Source organism: Ursus americanus, chromosome X (genome assembly GCF_024610735.1).
Source record: "Ursus americanus isolate L20-20 chromosome X, mUrsAme1.1.p, whole genome shotgun sequence".
NCBI lineage: Eukaryota > Metazoa > Chordata > Mammalia > Carnivora > Ursidae > Ursus > Ursus americanus.
The window spans coordinates 117,306,343-117,313,133 of record NC_142164.1 but is presented as its reverse complement, the minus strand read 5'-3'; the positions used below and the strand labels follow the sequence as shown (position 1 = coordinate 117,313,133).

Below are 6,791 nucleotides of genomic sequence, written 5' to 3'. Positions count from 1 at the left end.
TGGCCGTGTGTGGTCCTAATCTTTATCTCTGCCATTACAAAATAATCTACAATTAACGGTATTCCTGGAAATGGATTGGAACGTTTTGTCACTTGTGTTGTGTAATCACTGTTATAGGCTGATCAGGGAAGATAATGGGCACAAATTAGTCTCAACCGATTAAATTCAGACACAATGATCAGAGTGAATGACCGGCATCACAGACTTACTGTGCTAACAGTCATAATAATAGCAATCATAATATTACCCACAGCTTACTGAACGCTTGCTGTGTGGAGTCGTTGTGTAATTACATCAGATCCTACCAGCGACCTTGAAACTTAGGTATTATTTGATCCCTGGGTTGCTGCAGGGAAGCTAACTTCTGACAGCTTAATTCATTTATTCGTTAGTCGTTTATAGCAGGTTAAAAGTGGAACTGAAGACTCAGGCGCACACGGATTCTTTTTTCCTCTGTACATGGCTGCAGCTGAGGTCCGAAACCTGTGCTGGGCCAATCCAAAGGCTGGCTCTTCCTGGACGTAAATGTGCCACTGCATCTTCTGTCTTTTGAACTCCTTTCTTTCAGGAAAGTCTTAATTTCCAGGAGGTTACTTGCTCTTTTCAGCTGAATATTTAGGGCCCTCTTGGGCCCTCAAGCCTCTTCGGTTCTAAAGCTCCCACGTATGTTTCTGGGGCCCCAAGAGGGTCAGAAGAATGCCGTGATCCCTCTTTGTTACTCTCCCACATATCTATTTCTTCCTTTTGGAGGAAGGGATTGCCTTTTGCAGGAGTTTCGGGTGAGGGAAGGATGCGTAAACCTATCTTTAAGTTTCATCTGCTCCTTGACGCGAGGCAGCCAGGAGCACCGAGCAGCAGGCTGGTGTCATCAGCTCCTTTCTCTTGGGACTGTGCTTTCCCTTTGCTTGGGGAGGTGCTGCTCTCATGGTGCTCTCACTCCAGGGGATGAGAGCCATATCCTTATGGTTTTGAGTTCTCCCAGGATCTGACTCTTGGTATTTAAATTTGGAATTTAAACTTTCTCAAGCACCACTTTCTTGGAGGAAATGCTTTGCTCTCAAGACCAGTATTTCTTTTTTTTTTTCAGTTTATTAAAGTTTTTATTTTTTTTATAATAATGTTTTTTTATTATATTATGTTAGTCACCATACAGTACATCCCTGGTTTTTTGACGTAAAGTTTGGTGATTCATTAGTTGCGTATAACACCCAGTGCACCATGCAATACGTGCCCTCCTTACTACCCATCACCATCCTATCCCATTTCCCCACCCCCCTCCCCTCTGAAGCCCTCAGGTTGTTTCTCAGAGTCCATAGTCTCTCATGCTTCATGCCCCCTTCTGATTACCCCCCCTTTCTTTATCCGTTTCTTCTCCTACCGATCTTCCTACTTCTTATGCTCCATAGATGAGAGAAATCATATGATAATTGTCTTTCTCTGCTTGACTTATTTCACTTAGCATTATCTCCTCCAGTGCCATCCGTGTTGCAGCAAATGTTGAGAAATCGTTCTTTTTGATGGCTGAGTAATATTCCATTGTATATATGGAACAGATTTGTGTGGAACCAGAAAAGGCCCTGAATCACCAAGGAATTGTTGAAAAGGAAAAACAAAGCTGGGGGCATCACAATGCCGGATTTCGAGCTGTACTACAAAGCTGTGATAACAAAGACATCATGGTACTGGCACAAAAACAGACACATAGACCAATGGAACAGAATAGAGAACCCAGAAATGGACCCTCGGCTCTTCGGTCAACTAATCTTTGATAAAGCAGGAAAAAACATCCGGTGGAAAAAACACAGTCTCTTCAATAAATGGTGCTGGGAATATTGGACAGCTACATGCAAAAGAATGAAACTTGACCACTCTCTCAACCATACACAAAAATAAACTCTAAATGGATGAAAGACCTCAATGTGAGACAGGAATCCATCAAAATCCTAGAGGAGAGCATAGGCAGCAACCTCTACGACATCGGCCACAGCAACCTTTTTCATGACACATCTCTAAAGGCAAGAGAAACAAAAGATAAAATGAACTTGTGGGACTTCATCAAGATAAAAAGCTTCTGCACAGCCAAGGAAACAGTCAAAAAAACCTAAGAGGCAGCCCACGGAATGGGAGAAGATATTCGTAAATGACACTACAGATAAAAGACTGGTATCCAAGATCTACAAAGAACTTCTCAAACTCAATACGTGAGAAACAAATAAACAAATCATAAAATGGGCAGAAGATATGAACAGACACTTTTCCAATGAGGACATACAAATGGCTAACAGACACATGAAAAAATGTTCAAAATCATTAGCCATCAGGGAAATTCAAATCAAAACCACACTAAGATACCACCGTACTCCAGTTAGAATGGCAAAAATAGACAAGACAAGGAACAACAATTGTTGGAGAGGATGTGGAGAAAGGGGATCCCTCCTACATTGTTGGTGGGAATGCAAGTTGGTACAGCCACTCTGGAAAACAGTGTGGAGGTCCCTTAAAAAGTTAAAAATTGAGCTACCCTATGACCCGGCCATTGCACTACTGGGTGTTTACCCCAAAGATACAGACGTAGTGAAGAGAAGGGCCATATGCACCCCAATGTTCATAGCAGCATTGTCCACAATAGCTAAATCGTGGAAGGAGCCGAGATGCCCTTCAACAGATGAGTGGATTATCAAGACCAGTATTTCTGCTGTGAACAGAGAGCTCAGGTTTGCTACTCAAAGCCACAAATGTGACTGTGACCTTCCTGTCTTCTTGTTGCTCATCCGGATGTGGGGCAATAAGCTTCAGCCCAACGGTTGATTTCAGGGGTCTGCAAAAGATAAAACATGACCAAGAAGAAAAAATACACCAGATGTTACTTCCAAAAAATTTTGAAAAGGTACATTCGTATGGTTGGAAATAAGAGTACAGGTGTGAGCAAGATGCTTCTGGACAGTGATCATCCAGAAAATAAGCATCCGACACACATAATTTTCTTGTCCACATGCCGCTTGCTGTCAAGGCTGAATCAGGAAACTGCCCTTATTGGAAATACTTTGATTTCTGTAACTTTATGTGAAGTCAAAGAGAGAAGGGATTTATCTGAGACTAAATTGTCACCAAAGTTTTATAGAAGTCCTGAATGAGTCTCTTGAAACACTTGGAAGTGTGAATCTAACAAATCAAAATTCTGTTTTGTTGGTTTGAGTTTTGGTTTCCATTCTCTTTCATTCTGATTTTCTTATCTGCATAGAATCACCCGAGTCTAGGATGACTCTCTTCTTTTTTTTCCCCTGGCTTTTTGAATTGCTGCTGAAGGAAAGTTTCAGTTTTAAAAAACTGAAGTGTTTTCCAGACGTTTTTATAATCCCAAGCTAGGTAAACTGATATAATTTATACTGATAGTGTAAACATTGACCCTCTTTTTTTCCCACAAAGGCATTTTTCTCTCTTTTCTGTCGAAGTTACAACTGATAGAAAACAGATATTTGGCTAAAGTGGAAAAGAAAATGATATGCATACCTGAATTCACGCTGACGTGTTTGCAGAAAGTGTAACAGGAAGCCGAGGGGACAGGAGGAACAGTCTCTTCCCTGAGTTGTCCTGGGGGAAAGTGGTATCGTGTGACTCGTCACACTTCTTGGACGTCCTGTGAGCTATTGCACACAGATGTCTGATGGAGCAAACAGACCTCGAGAACGTCCGCCCTTCATGAAATCTCCACACAAGCCTTTGCAACTCGCTCGAGATTTATGGCGCCTGAATCCAAAGACAGCCACACAACCCTTATTCCTCCAGTTCCTTGTGTAAGACAACACCAGGTCAACCGTGTTGTTTGCAGGCACCAAAGGCTGCCGGGCTTTGAGAGTTTCAAGTGCTTGCCTTTCTTTGCATTTGGGGGAAGGACGGAAAATCACTTACCGATCCCCACTGTCCAGTGTCCTGTAGGGATGTTTCCAGCCAATGCATGTGAGGAAACAGGACCCAGCTAAAGCAGCGGGCTGACGAGAGACCACCTCCACTTGGGGTTCTCAGTTCTTCTGTGTGAGGAGCCACATTTTCAGGGTTGCGTAATGATGTATAGCTCCTCATGGATAATTGCCTTAGGAATAAAACAACCTCAGCTCTTCTGTTTTACCAAAGGGTATACAATTAAGTGAAGAATTCAATATGCGGTTCTTCATGTCCCCATCTTCGAATTATTCATGCAAGAGATGAAAAAGTTTATCATAATCTAGGAAGATCCAAGATGCAAATCACATTGTGGATCGTATCTCAGGTTTTCAGCAGCATAATACAGAATGGGCAGGTGGTGTCACCACTGGTCTTCGTGGGAAACGAAAGTACTGTTAAATCCAGATTCAGGGCACCTGGGTGGCTCAGTCAGTGAAGTGTCTGCCTTCAGCTCAGGTCATGATCTCAGGGTCTTGGAATCAAGTCCCACATTGGGCTCCCTGCTCAGGGGTGAGCTTGCTTCTCCCTCTCCCTCTCCTCCTTGCTCATGCTCTCTCTCTCACTCACTCTCTCTTAAATAAATAAAATCTAAAAAAATTTTTAAAATCCAGATCCAGTGGGAATTTATAGCATCTTTGAAGGTTCTTCTGATGTTCATCTTAAGTGGCTTAGGTTTCTGGGATGATGAATTTAATTGAAGAGTGTAGAGCATGTGGTAAGACCTCCATAAACAAATGAGTTTCATAACTAAAAAAAAAGAAGAGAAAATTTTTCATGACCTGCTACTTTTAAAATCTGGCCCTAGTTCACAGAATGGAGCATGGGTTTGGGGCAGTGATCGGCGAGTCAGACCAGGTGCAAAGGTAAGGTGTCTTGAGACTGCTTTGTATTACCCTTTACGTAGGATTGATGCGTGGGCACCTGTCAGTCTCCAGGCCTGGATGGAGCAGGTCATGATGGAGACGACCTTCCCACAGGAGCAACCGCTGTGTCACCTCCATGCAAACGCTGCACAGTTGCCCGAGTGTTTTCTAGAACAGGCTCTAGTGCTAACTTGATGTCTTGTGCATTCAAGAGACCACCAGTAACTTGCTGGTGGGAGGAAGAACCATTTCCTCCTTCGTAGTCCCCGAAAGTGAACTTCGGGAACGTGGGAAATAGTTCTCCGTCCGCTGTCCCTGGAGGCCACTGTTTGTGAGAGCTGCGAGCCAGGAGAGCTCTTCCAGATGTGAGTTTCCATCTTGAGGAGGCTCAAGTGCTAGGATTTCAAACGCGGAAGAAGAAGATGGCCGTAGTGCTTTAGCTCAAATCCCCTTTGCCAAACGCTTTCTGCCCATTTCCCATCTAAGACTCCCAGCTTCATGTAGACAGGCCCTCTGCTTCTTTCCAGGAGAGAAGGAAAACCATTCCAGACAAAATTTCAGATACCAGGGTGATTTATCCCTAAGTATTTGACATCTATTCTTTTCAATGAATGGGTAGAACTACTTATAATATTTTTAAAAGTATAATTAACGTACAATGTTATATTAGTTTCAGGTGTATCATATAGTGATTCAACAATTCCGTCCATGACTCAGTGCTCATCACGATATGTGTGCTCTTATCCCCACCACCTCTCCCCCCCCCCCCGCCACCTCCCCTCTGGTCACTATCAGTTTGTTCTCCAGAGTTAAGAGTATGGTTTCTTTGGTTTGTCTCTTTTTCTCTTTGTTCCTTTGTTTCGTTTATTAAATTCCACGTGTGAGTGAAATCATATAGTATTTGTGTTTCTATGGCTGACTTATTTCACGGAGCATGATACCATCTAGATCCAGCCCTCTCATTGCCAATGGTGAGATTTCATTCTTTCTTATGCCTGAGTAATATTCCACTGCATATAAATACCACATACCTTGTGTATCTATTCATCTGTGTATGGACACTTACTTATACTATCCTTAAAACTCATTCAGAAACACAAATAATGAACTTAATGACCATTTATAATAGTCAACCAATTTTCTACCTCGACTCCTTCTGCAGACAAGGGAACTAAAAGATGCATTTTCCCCATAGATAATTGGCCCTAAAGGTTTGTGGCCCAAATTCCTCAAATATATATGTCAGGTCGATAGTGTTTCTGAAAAATCACTGATGGGCTTGAAATCCGTGAACATTTCGAGCAAATTGTATATGTATAATTAAATTTGGATTCTGTCACAGGAAGCTGTTTGGATTAATTCTTTTTTTCATATTTCATTTAATAATGTTACTTCTGAGAACATTTTATATAAAATTTGGAAAACCATGGAATGAAGCTTACACCACATTATATTACAGTTCACCATATATATAAATAAACACATTGTAAAATGTGTATTATCAAATTCAAATCTAAAAAATCATGATAGTTTCCAGCTTTCACTTTTGGCATGAGGCTTTGCAGAAATTTTGCAATCAGTGTTAAGAAGTTCAGGCATCCCAGACATTACACAGGCTCAAAGAGTGCACTCCCAAACAGCATACGAAATCTAAATATTATTAGGCGTGTTTCTGGTTAAACACGTTAAGTTCCCCTGCACTTCGTGTTACAAGGTATTCTGCTTAACGAGAATATAAACAGGTGTTCTTATTAAAGTTTACTGTAAGTTCTCATTCTTTCGTTTCTGCTTTCCTGGAACCTGGCTCATATGCATCAGATAGCCTGATAAGACAGAGCCAACCCGTCAGAAAGCAAGACCCACCGCGAACCTCAATTCATCCCAGAATTGAGTCGGAATGCACTGACCTGCAAGTTATCAGTTACGCAGACGTGTATAATTATTTACATTTTTAAACAATTTTATTACTGAGGCCAGTTGACATAC

General features: G+C 41.8%; 1 long non-coding RNA gene across 1 annotated transcript; it reads right to left on the bottom strand.

Moving 5' to 3' along the window:
* Nucleotides 1-1,391: 1,391 nt before the first annotated feature.
* Nucleotides 1,392-3,736, bottom strand: LOC148107017 (uncharacterized). The gene is made up of 3 exons (XR_015723495.1): nucleotides 3,511-3,736; nucleotides 2,749-2,818; nucleotides 1,392-2,009 (listed from the first exon to the last, which is right to left on the bottom strand). It is a non-coding gene; the product is annotated as an uncharacterized LOC148107017 (long non-coding RNA).
* Between the last annotated feature and the right edge of the window lie 3,055 nt (nucleotides 3,737-6,791).